The following is a 12,898-nucleotide window of genomic DNA, read 5'->3' as shown; positions in this document are numbered from 1 at the left end:
TTTGTAAATAACGTTTTAAATATGAAGCTATATTATTTATGTTAATATTTCTGATAGTTAAAATAAACGCGTTTTATTTAAAAAAATTAAGCAAAGTTTACTTGTACAAACTTGGTCGTAAAACTTTTTTACTTAACTGGCGATGCTCTCTTTTTAATTTTTACAATGCTCTTTTATTATGACGTCACATACGTTTTTCAGCAACCATCAACACACAAGATATTGGTTGGGAGGGGAGCTACAACGTGAAAGTTAAACTAACCTGACGGGGGTTTTAACAGCGATCAGGCAGGCTGTTGACCCAGGGCGAGGTTTCACCATTGCACACTGGTGAAAACTGACCTCTGCGATTACTCAAAATTGAGTAAGTCGGCCGTATCATTTTTCACAACGGGGAACATGCGTTCGCGCAGTCCCCTAACTGATAAACTTCAAATATATAGGAAGCAAATAAGTACCAAAGTGTTTCAAATGCAGAGTTTAGAACAGATAAATACGACACTGTAAACTGTTTTTACTTTTTTATTATGAATGGTTTTTACTACTACTGTTTTATTTTGCTTAAAATTTAAGAGAAATAATTTGAATACAATTTGTTTTATAACAAAATACAATAAGTTTTAATTGAAAGCTGAAATATTTTAAGGAATAAAAAAATGTTTTTTATAACTTTTTCGAGAATATATATTTTGTTAGTACGGAATGAAAGGATAATTTTTTTAATCAAAAAATATTGCAATTTATCTGTTAAGTTGCAACTTGTTGACTTTATTAGTTTGTATTGTGTTTGCAACATGTTTAAATTGAAATTATTAGATTTATTGAAGACAAATTTTGTTTTTTAACCGACCAGTAACGTCTTAAAGTAATTTTAGGCAAAAAGCTATAAAACTAGAGGATGTTAAAAACTTTAACTGTTATAATGTATTAGCTTATAGTTATCTCCATAAAGTTTGACGCTAGATTTTAGATTAATTTTTACCTAACTGCAAGTGTCGACTTAGTCATACTTAAATTTGTGTAGTTTCTTTTTCTGTGACAATTCACGCTGAATAAGCAAATTAAGTACTTCAAAATGTACACTTTCAATTGCATAATCTGTAGGAGTATTAGTAATTAAATTTTATGTGTATTTAAGTGTTTAAACTGTTTGTATATTTCAAATAACTATTCAAAAATAAAAATTTAAGCGTTTGCTAACAAAAATCCGAGCGAAACAAGTTCACTGGAATATATAACAATAACAAATTAAACAGTATTCTTTATTATACCAACACATGTTTCTTTTTTTCTTGATTTTCATAGCTTCGTTGAAGTGTGTTAACCCGTTAACACATAAAAACATGTGTTAGTACAATAAATAAAGAATGCTGGTTATTTTGTTATTATTATGCTTCTAGTGTAATCTTTATCAAGTCTAACTCAATTGTTCAATATACTTGCTTATTATATTTGTTTAGTATTTTTAAGTTTTTTTTATAGCATTATGCAGTCTTTGCCGATATATGTTGGTTTATTTAGATTTGCAAGTTTTTCTTTGATAGCATAGAATTATTAACCTAAATAAAAATGCTTAATCATCTTGATCTATACAAATAAACAGAGCTTCACAACCGTAGTATTAAACATTTATCTTGCTTTTAAAGCTTGTTTTTTTCTAATCTTACCTACTATATATATTCATAAAAAAGTTGGGCTAACAAACATTTCAAAAAATAATCCGGATCTAATAATTTAAAATGAGTAATACAAATTTAGTTTATAATGGGCAGGATTTGTACAACTATACGTTGCAGGCAAATTAATTTCGTAAAACTTAAATACACTTTATAAAAAGTTTTTTGTGTATAAGGTGAGTGTTATACTAATAGGAGCCAATGCATATCAAACTAGAAATTTAAACTTGATGTTTATTATAATACACAGCGTTTTATTCACTAGGACAAGGCAACGTTTGTAACTAATAAACCGTTAAAAACTTTTTGTTTTAGTACGAATTCTAAGTAGTTTAAAAAGTTATCATATTTAGTGCAAAAATGTAGTCGAGATCATTATTTACTTACTATTTTTATTGTTTATGATACTTTTTGGTAATTAGAACAGCATTAATAAATTTTTTGATGAAAAAGTTAATAAATTTAAAGATACAATTGCACTAAATTTATAGCAAAAGCCTACCTGAAAAGACACAGGTAGTTTATCGAGCATAAACAAAATCACAGTACAAGTACGTTTACAAATTGTAAGTGACGTTTATTGTAAGTTATAAGTATTTGTTTTTTGTTGCTATCAAACAAAAATGCTTGATAAAACAATTGAATCTTTCTAATTGCTCTTTATTGTATTATGTTTACCCTGTTCGTATCTTTAAAAGTAAATTGATCAATTTATAGTAACTTTACTTCGTTTTTATCGTGAACCAGTATTTTTTTATATGTAGTGTTTTAAATGATTTTTATTTCCTGATTACTTTTTATAACAGTTTCTGTACCCTTTTTCAAAGTTCTATATTAGGGTTTTTCTCTAGTCGTTAGAGCAACGTTTGTACATAGCAGACTAGCTTTGTTCGACATAGATTTTTGTTAAACTGGTAATTTCAAAGATACTTATATCTAGAGAAAGCTCTACTAATAGGGGCATTTTAACTGTTTTAAGCATGCAGCAAAATTTTTTCAAAACTGAAAAAATACAAAAAGCTTAGCTTTAAATCAATTTTTAGATTTTGTAAGTTTTAGTTTTTTCATTTTACTTTAATACAAAGTCCGTTATAGTAAAAAATATTTTAAGTTAGGTCTGGCTAAAATGCCTATTTTTGGTTTCACGGGTCCACTGATTAAAATGATGGAACTATATTTTTTTTTCTCTGTTTGACTTTGTTATTGAAATCTTTTACCGTCACAGGCGGATTAAAATTTTTGTAAGGTCAACAAAAAGTTGATTTGCATTCTTTCAATTGAATTCAAGTTACAAAAATAAAAAAAACTAAAATTACAAAGGTTTAATAGGCCTTACAGACAAAAACTGAACGTCTATTATTAGGTTGAAAAAAAGATTTTTGTACTTTTCATTTTTTAATATTACAAGAGCAAGTTTTAAAAAAATCCAGATCCCTCTGAATCTTAATTTGAAAAACAGATCAGAATCCGAAAGATAACAAAACGTTTTTCTTAATCCTTTTGGAAAATTGGTAGGATAAATAAACTTTTTTACGATTAATGACTACTTAATATACTTAAATAGCTTATAGATAAATATTTTTGAATCTTAGAGTGTCAGTAATTTTTATATTGTTGATATTTTTTTAAATGAACTAATTGTTTTTTAATAATAAAACTTTTACTTTTTACTGCCTAAAAACATGGTTCTTTTAATGGCAGACTGTACTTGAAGATTAAAAAAAGATTATGGCTTATCTTATTAAACTCCTGATAACAATGTATTTTTTATGGTTTTTTAACTTATTGTTATCTTAGTATTAAAAAAAATTAGTTTAGACTCGTCAGTAGTAATAATTATGTGAATTCTGTAAAAGTTTTATTTATGTCAAATTAATGAAAAAAAAGCTTGAGAAATAGTCAAACTCTTTACAACCGAATTAAAATTCAGCGACTTTTAATAGTATTCATCGTTATATTGTATTAGAACCGGAAGTTTTGTCATTTAAAGAAATACGATGAATACCTAAACAACTGTAACTCATAGAATATTCCTTTGTTGAATAACATATGTAAGCATTAAGGATTTTTAATTTTCAAAAACTGTTTAATTTGGTTTGTTAAAACCTTAAGTGATACACTTGAACTTTAAAGTAAAATAATTTGCTTTTTTTTTTAAAGGGTTGATCATGCCAATTTGATCATCATACCACAAGCTTCGGTAGACTGAGACCAGTTTCGTCCTCATTAGGACTTTTCAATCAGTCACAACCGAAACACTTTAGCTGTTTTTTATAACAATAAAAACGTAAGGTAGTCTAAAATAGTTAAAAATGTATAACAAGGCTTTTTTGGTGCTTGATATAATTGATTTTTTCCTGGATAAGACTTAGAAGTTATTTAAGTGGTAAGCTACTCGATAACTAAAAGGTTTTTTCGTGCGTCAGGCTCTAGGAACAACTATTTTGAGCGCTTTTTTGTCGTTCAATAAACAATAATATAAAACAAAACTTAAAAATCTTAGTAGATTAAAAGTTATCAGACTCAAAGGAGTAGACTTTTAAAAGTAATTTGTATAAAAAAAGTTTAAAATCATTTTTTAGCTTTTGATGTATATGCAAAATAATTTGATAGCACATATAACTAAAACTTTTTTTAAACAAATAAACTCTTTTGGTTGTCTAAAATAGTTAAAAAAAACAGTTCTGACATATTACTAAATATCAACAATGTTTGACCTTCAGCTGTAAATACTATTAAAATAAGATTTTCTTTTATTGATATATAGTCTCTATTTTCCAAATTTAGACCTCATTTAAGGCTACTTCATCCAAAAAAAAAGCACACATTTAATTTTGAAACTTAAAAGAAAATGTTTGAATAACAACTTAATTTACTAGATAAACCTAAAAAAAAAATCAAAATTATAAGACAAAATCAAATTATGAATAAATATCAAAATAGTTTTAGGGTAAGTTTTTGTTTTGATTTTTATTCAAAGTTTGTTTTAACAAAAATATCTTTAATGAATTATCGCTAACTCACCCAGTATTGGTTAATTTTTTTTTTAGTTTTGTTTAATATCTAGCTTTATAAGGTACAATTCTTTTTAGTTCTACAACAAAAATCCAAATTTTTTTTTAGTAACGGGTCTGTCGTGAACGACTGATTAGAACCAATATGATAAACTATAAAATTTTTGTTTCTTTATTTAAAAATTTAAATACAGTTAGAGTAAAAAACCTTATTACCATTACACGTCAACTCTATTTCTAATTGTTAACTAAAGAATAGTTTGCGTTGTTTCAACTACTGTTAAATTAATTTTTACTAAAGTAAAAAAAAAAGTTTCTGTGAAATCAAACTATACACCACTTATTTATGTGAAATGTTTTTAAATAAAAAAATAGAGAATTTAAGCATTCGACAGAAATATGTAAGCTTTATTAGACAATGGTTTTATCTTTTTAAATAAAATAAATCGTTATAAATACAGTATACCAAGGTAACTTTTCCCCCCCATTAAACTTAAGTTCTGACAGTTTTCTTTTAATACGATAGATTTAACGAGGAAAATACATAAAAAAGTTACAAGAAAATGTGCAGTTTGCAAAATAGCTGAAAACATATATATGGTTATGCGTGAAAAGACAGGAACTAACGAGATTATACATTAAATTTTATATATTTTGGCTAATGAAATTTTCGTTTAAGTATATAAAAAACTTTAATGTTTTTATTACATCTATTTTTTTATAAGATTTATATTTAATTTGAACAACAATGTTTTAAAAAATGTATCTAACATCCGTTACAATAGAACTGTTAACTTTTTAATGACACAGAAATGTTGTTAGTCAGTTAATTTGTTTATTTACTGAAAACAGTTGTGTTTACTGTTATATAGACAACTTCACGGTTTAGAAATATATTTTGCTTTGCTATATCTTTTATGTTTACAAATATATTTGTCCTCATTAAAATCTAACTATTTTGTATCAATTTTTGATTTTGTAGCAAATTTTACCCTTGTTTAATAAATTTATATCATCCTTCACTATAGTAATTCTAAAAACGAAAATAAAATTTAGACTAAATATTAGTGATAATCTAAAATTAAAGTGCTAAGTACTATGAGTAAATCTTTAGCGATAGTTAAGCTTACTAGTAATGAACTTATGAACTAGTAATGTAATTTTAAAGATTTGTATTTGCTTTAAAACAAAAAGGATAAATGTCAAAAAAAAGTATTTGCTTAATAAAAATGTTGTTTATAAAGTAAAAAGTAGGGCACGGATAAATGTTGTACCGGTTCAACAGAAAGTTGTGTTTAAGTAGGTATTCAACTATTAATGTATACTTATAAGAACATAAGTAAGAATCAAATATTTTTTTTCAAATTACGTGTTATCATTATAAGTTATTATTTTATTTACATTATATTATTATTACAGGTATAAGAAAAAGCGAAAAATAAAGTGAACACGAAAACTGAAGTTAATAAAATCAAACACACCTCAAATGATGCAAATAGAATCTGCTAAACATGAAATTTAGAAAAAGCAGCAATAGCAGTTCAAGAAAATGAGCGGCTTCTAAATAATGTATGTTTTTTTCGAAAACCTACTTATACAATAGGAAATTCTTTTTGTTTAAACGTCTATGATGTACCCGTCCATTTATTTACTTTCATAACTCAGTTTAAAATCAATCGCAAACAATAGGTATTATTATATGTAAATACTTTATACTCTGTACCCTATCATGGTTTCACTTTTCAAGTTTCCTTGAACGCTTGTATTCAAATAATCCGTGATTTAAATCAGGCTTGAAAAACTATACTAAATTTTTATTTATTCTCGATTGTTCCATTTACTCATAATTTTTGTAATTTGTTTAATATATATATTTTTTCGCATTCCTGAGTTATACTACAAGTTTACAGTGATTGTCCATGTAATGGTTTTTAGCTGAAAAGTAATTAATTTCTAAAATTCATTTAAAAGTTTGACTATTTTAATAAAATGAAAACTTGTTGAAATACAAGTTAATGAGCTTTTGTAAAATATTTTAACTTAATATCGTGAATTTCTTTTTTGGCTACTTCTATATAACTAGAACTTTGCCTAAAAACTGTTCAGTGTACAAACTTATAAAACTTGGTCTATCTATTGTTTATATCTATTAATTTGACTTTAAAAACTTGGTTTTCAACTGTTTATTTTAGACTCATAAATAACGCTTATGTAAGTATAAAATTGTAATTTGTTTTAAATCAAACAATTCAAAGTTCTCGACTTAATTAGCTTTAAGGAGATTTTTATATAATTTTATTTTTACAGTTTATTATCAACAAAACAATGTTTCACTCCTATATTGGGATAAAGGAGATCATCAGTTGTTATAAATAAATCTGAAAAGTTTTTGAATAAAATAAATAGAAGTTATGTATAAATGTTAAGTAACGTTTTTTAAGTATCTAAGTTCGAAATTCTAACATATAGTTACTTAATAAATCATGTTTGTTTTAAAATATATTTTACAGAACTTTTTATGTCTTTTATTAAGTATCTGCGTAAATTACATTTGGTTTTATATTTTCTTTATAAAGTATTATTCACAGACATAATATTATTTTATATCATAAATATTTTTTTAGTCTAGTAACTAACATATCTTTGAATACTGATTATACTTTTTTTATTCGCTACCAATTTCGGAAATAAACTAACTGTATTAGATAAAGGTTTGATGGGTCAGTATATATAACTTTGAAGTATAATTTGTACGAAAAACAATCTATAGCTTTTGCTAAATAAATCAATTAAATTGTTACAAAATTAACAACGTTTTATCTGTAAAGGTTGTTTAGAACTTACAAGTGACAATAATTAATTTGAAGCCCAATTTTAAGACAATACTAAAATACAAAACATTGTTCATCAAATATGCTTATTTTATTATTAATACATACGTTGTTTATTGAACGATAAAAAAAAGCGCTCAAAAAGTTTGGTCTAAGGACCTGGTGTACAAAGGAACCTTTCGGTTATTGAGTCGTACACCACATGCTTATAAAATTTCTTACTAGCTATTGGATTTAATTTTCTATCATTTAAATATTTAAATCTTTAGTAACAAAACAATCAGTCAAACGAAATGAAAGAAAACAATTTAACGAAAATTAACTGAATTTTGTGTATAAAATGTACTTAAAAACTTTTTTAGTAACATAAAAACTAAAAATAGATACAACTTCAAATCAGTTTATAAAAGGAGATAAACAATACTTATAGCAAACATTTGAATACTTGAATGATAAGTTACAACTTCTTTAAAGAAAGTAAAAATGTAATACGCTAAAATATTTTTACGTTCAATTTTATCAACTTCTGTTTTGTGCTAAAAGTGTTATTTTCATTTTATTTAGAAATTTTAATTGAACAGTAAAAATAATTTCACATTCGAATAGATAAATAAACTATTGCATAATTTTTTAATAACTTAAAATAAATGAATTCCACCATAATTGAACTTAGCTTTTATAAATGAAAAAAAAAAGACAAGTAATGTTAAATTTATGCTTCTAATAAGAAAACAAAACAAAAACAATAATAACATAAACAACAAATTTCCTTCCGTTTTAAAATAAACTGTTTTATACTTTGAAGACTTGTCTAAGTATAAAATTGTAATATTACAAGGCAAAAAAAAATTGTAAACATAAAAAAGAAGTTTTTTATTTTTTCTGATTTTCTCAGAAAAAGATATTTTTCAACATAAATTTGCTTGAAACAGTTATCTCAGCGTACTTTTTAAATACTTAATTTTCTGTTTAAATATATACATCTATAATTTTTTTTTTACGTTGGCATGCTAAAAATAAAACTTAAAGTTTGAAAGTATTCTAAACTTAATTCAAAATAGTAATCTTAAAAAATAATCTAAAAAATAACTTAAGATAGAAAATGCTGCAATCTAGACTAAACCACTTTTATTGTAACCGAACAATTCAACTTTTGAACAAAAAAAAACAAAAAGAAAAAAAAGTTGCTTATTAAATGACAAATACTATTAACTCTTTAAACAAATGTAAATAGACGGGTAGCAATGATCATTAATAACCTTGTTAATCACTTTTTAATAGATAGAGTTTAAGTTCATCCTGGAACTTTCCAAAATGACTTATACTTTTTAAATGTAATGGTAGCTCTGTCCATAACTTACTTCCTTGGTAGGATAGCGATTTATGACCAACTTTGCTGTTGAATCTAGGTAGGAAAAAAATTGTATCTGAAGACCTGGTATGATAACTATAGACATTATTTACATTTTATAGTAATTTTTAAAGTTATCTAGTGAAAGATTATTCTTAAACTTAAACATAAATATACCTAATTCATATAGATACAGACTTCCAACATCTAATATTTTTTTTCTGAGTATATAATTCTCTCACACTATCATCATATTTCATTTAATGTATGCATCTAAGTGCTCTGTTTATGAGACATTGATATCATTTATACATTTTTTATTTGCTCTTCCCCAGCACAACAAACCATATCTAACATTGCTTGTAAGCAGAGAATTAAAGATCAAATGTCGTGCTTTTTAATTAAAGAAGTTTCTGGTTTTGTAAAATGTACCCAATGTTTTTGTAATTTTGTTTTTATAATTTCTATGTGTTCTGACCATTTTAAATTTATGTCTATAATTACTCCCAAATATTTATAGCTGTATGTGTTTATTATAACTGTTTTACCTATTTAAACATTAAGATCTATACTTTTTCAAAAACTATTTTTTGATTGATACAGATTATAGAATCATGCTTCTGGTTTTATTTAGATTTAGTTTAAGTTTGTTTCTCATAAGTCATTCTGATACCTTTTTTAGTTTTGTTTTAAACATTTTACTGTCATTTAGGTATGTGTCTTTTGTGAATGTGTTGTACAACATTGTATCATCTGCAAAGTTGAGGATGTAAAGACTAGTATTATTCTGTAAGCCATTTATATGTATTTGGAATAAAAACGGTCCTAATACTGAGCTTTGTGATACCCCACCTTCACTTTTTTCACAGGTTGACTAAAGCTAATGAACTGTTTCCTTCTATCTAAATATGAGCTGATTAGTAGGTGCATATTTCCTCTCACACCATAACATTCCAATTTCCTAAGTAAATTAATTCTTTCTACACTATCAAATGCTTTACTTAAATCCAAAAAGGCTGCACATACTGCGTTTCCTTTATCAAAATTGGACATAACCCCTTCAACAAATTTAGACAAAGCTAAAGTGGTGGAATGATTTTGTCAAAAGCCAAACTGAGAATTGTTTAAAAATTTTGTTTTTAGAAAAAATACTGTACAGGCAATTATTACTTTTTCAATTGTTTATTTAAAATAGATAGAAGTGAAATGGGTCTATAATTTCCTGGTAAAGTTTTTAATCCTAATTTAAAAGTTGGTACTTCAAAATAATATCCGGATCTTGGCAAAAAATGGCCGAATCCTAGACTCGGTAGTTGAAAAAAAAGTTTAATGTTTTTGTGCCGATTTTAACTAAAGAGATTAATTTTAAGTTCGATTTAAAAAATATTTTCAACAGAATTTATACAATTTGACGTGAGTTTATTTAAAGGTATTTTTAAGACCATTAGGGCTTTCTTTATACTAAAATAAAAAATTATACTTTAAGTTAAATTGTTTACAAAATTTTTTTAAAAGTTTCAGGTTAAAAAAGTAGTCTGCAAAAGTATATTTAATAAGTAAAGCCGAACATTTTCAAAAGTATGCAACATCCTGTCTGTCTACTATGGAGTTGCCCAGTACCCACCTTTGTTCTGTAGCTTATGTTTAATTAATTGTAAAGTTTTAAATTACGAAGTAAAAAAACCAAAAGTATACTTTTAATTCTAAGTTAGTCAGGGATACCAAATGTTTTTGGCAAATTTTCTCCAAGTTTAATTTTTTTTTTTTTTTAAGTTAAGTTTAAGGTAAGAAACTGTGTTAAAAAGTATAAAAACATTGAAAAAGTACTCTAAAGCTACTTTAAATGTGGTTTTTAATAAAAAATTTTTGATGATGACAAAAAAATTATTTATATGATAGGTATTTTGAGTCAAATCAAAATTTTAATACTTAAGATGTTAAAAATTCCAGTTTTTATTTATTTATTCTTGATCAAAATTTCAGGTTTTTTAGCTCAATTTGTCAAATTCCAGGTCTTAAGGCTTTTTGGCAACCCTGCTAAGTTATCAAAGGTTATAGTTTTGTATTAAGTTTTTATAGTTTAGAAAAATTCTAAGAATCATAATTGTATTTTAAACTAAGCTTCTAAGGTTATGATTTGTTAGGAATACTTTTTTTTTAATTCATACAATTTTATTCTAAGATTAGTCTGAACATTTATTTATTTTAGTACAGAGTTTAGAAATCGCTTTAAATTTTTTTTTCTTATTTACTACAAAAAAATTCTTGATCAATCCTGCTGCCTGAAATTTCAAAATAAAGATGTCCAAATTCATCCAAAAGTAAAATTGTACTGAAACTATATACAGTATACTACCGCTTAAGTACGCACTTTTTTTGGTACGCATCACGCCTTAAGTACGCACTTATCAAGAAAGGTAGAATGGCCAACTTGCTGAGTTAGCGTAAGACTTTCAAAAATTCTTAACTAGGGTGAGTAATCCTGAGTAGTCTAAGTGGCCTGAAATTGTGACAGTCCTGTTATTAAATGTTGATAAACTAAAAACTTATTTAAAGGTTGCAGAAAAGTGAAAAGAATAATGATATTTGAGCTGTAACGCTATTAAATAAATAAATCTAGATGACAAAGCTAAAAAAAACCTACAAATACAACATAGTTAAGTCATAACTTAATTTAAATGTACACTCATTGATGTTTTCAAAATGTTTGGTAAACACAATGTAGTTTGGTACTTTACCTCTAACAAAACAAAATATGGCTTAATATTCTTTTTTATACCATTGTCTTTCTATATTAATAGTATGTATTAATTATGTAGAAACTTTTTATAGACAAAATAAATCATTTTAAAATCTAATAAAAAGTTTTGCAGATTAGAATTATGTATTAAATGTTATTTAAAATAAAAAGACTTGATTATTTGGCTTAATTATTTGGTGGCTAGTTGTAAGAAAGAAAACAAACAACTAAAGTTCATATTATACTATGTCTTCAAAAAGTACGCACTACCCGTGCTAAGTACGCACTTTTTGGTCGGGTTCAATTTGCGTACTTAAGCGGTAGTGTACTGTACTAACAAGCACTTCTGTTCACTTAAAATCAATTTATTAGCAAAACTGTAAGTATTATTTTGCGCAAGAAATTTTCTACCTAAAAATATGTCGCAGGCCGTGGTTCTTGGCCACTATTCTAGAACTTAGCTTCAAAATTTTATTTGTATTTAAATTTTTCAAAAAAAAATAAAAAAAATTTGTTAAAAACTTCACTAATTTATTTTATACAATGGGCTTGGAAGCGGCAATTGACCATTTTAGTAACTAAAATTAAAAAAAAGAAAAGTTTTATTTCATTGTTTAGATCTAGATTTCTTCTTTGAAAACATAGATTGGTTCTGTTTTAGGTATATTACGTAAGCTCGAATGTAGAAGATTTTTGCTATTTTGAACGTTTAAATTACTCAAAAACAATGCCTACAGCAATTTCTATAAAGTACTTTAAAAGCTTTTTAAAAAAGATTTTTAGGTTTCTGTTTTTTTGTTAAGTGCTAATTTAAAAAAAAAAACAAAGTTTATTGAATATTTAAAAAACGTTTACAACTTCTCACTAAAAAAAACTGCAATTTTTTCCTAAAATTCATTAGTGTTTTTCGGTCAATATTTGTACTTTTAGGAGTTAAATTTCTAAAAACACCTATAACAGACCATTCTTTTCTTGTTTTAGCAAATATGACATGGAATAAATATAAAATTATGTACCATTGTAAAAATATAAATATATTTTAGGTATTTAATAGCGATTTTTTTAGCCTACTTACTTTTTTTTTCAAAAGGTTATCAATTTAAAAATTTAAGTATCAATTTTTTGTTTTAAATAACTTATTTTATTTTTTGTCATAAATTATACCATAATTAGGAAAAGTAAAAAAAAAACAACAAATAAGTATTTAAGGTATTTGCTGTAACTTTCTGCAAGCAAATTTTTTACTAAAAGCAAAAACTGAGTAGATTTTACACAGTAAAAGGCAA

General features: G+C 25.3%; 1 non-coding gene across 1 annotated transcript; it reads left to right on the top strand.

Annotated features, from left to right (window-relative positions):
- The first annotated feature begins 254 nt into the window (after window positions 1–254).
- LOC145832762 (U1 spliceosomal RNA) lies at window positions 255–419 on the top strand. Its single transcript, XR_014369739.1, has one exon. It is a non-coding gene; the product is annotated as a U1 spliceosomal RNA (small nuclear RNA).
- The last annotated feature ends 12,479 nt before the right edge of the window (window positions 420–12,898 follow it).

The sequence above is a fragment of the Thalia democratica genome, chromosome 3 (assembly GCF_965202585.1).
Source record: "Thalia democratica chromosome 3, ktThaDemo2.hap1.1, whole genome shotgun sequence".
NCBI lineage: Eukaryota > Metazoa > Chordata > Thaliacea > Salpida > Salpidae > Thalia > Thalia democratica.
The sequence above is the reverse complement of the archived record's forward strand: the minus strand, read 5'-3'. Positions and strand labels throughout refer to the sequence as shown.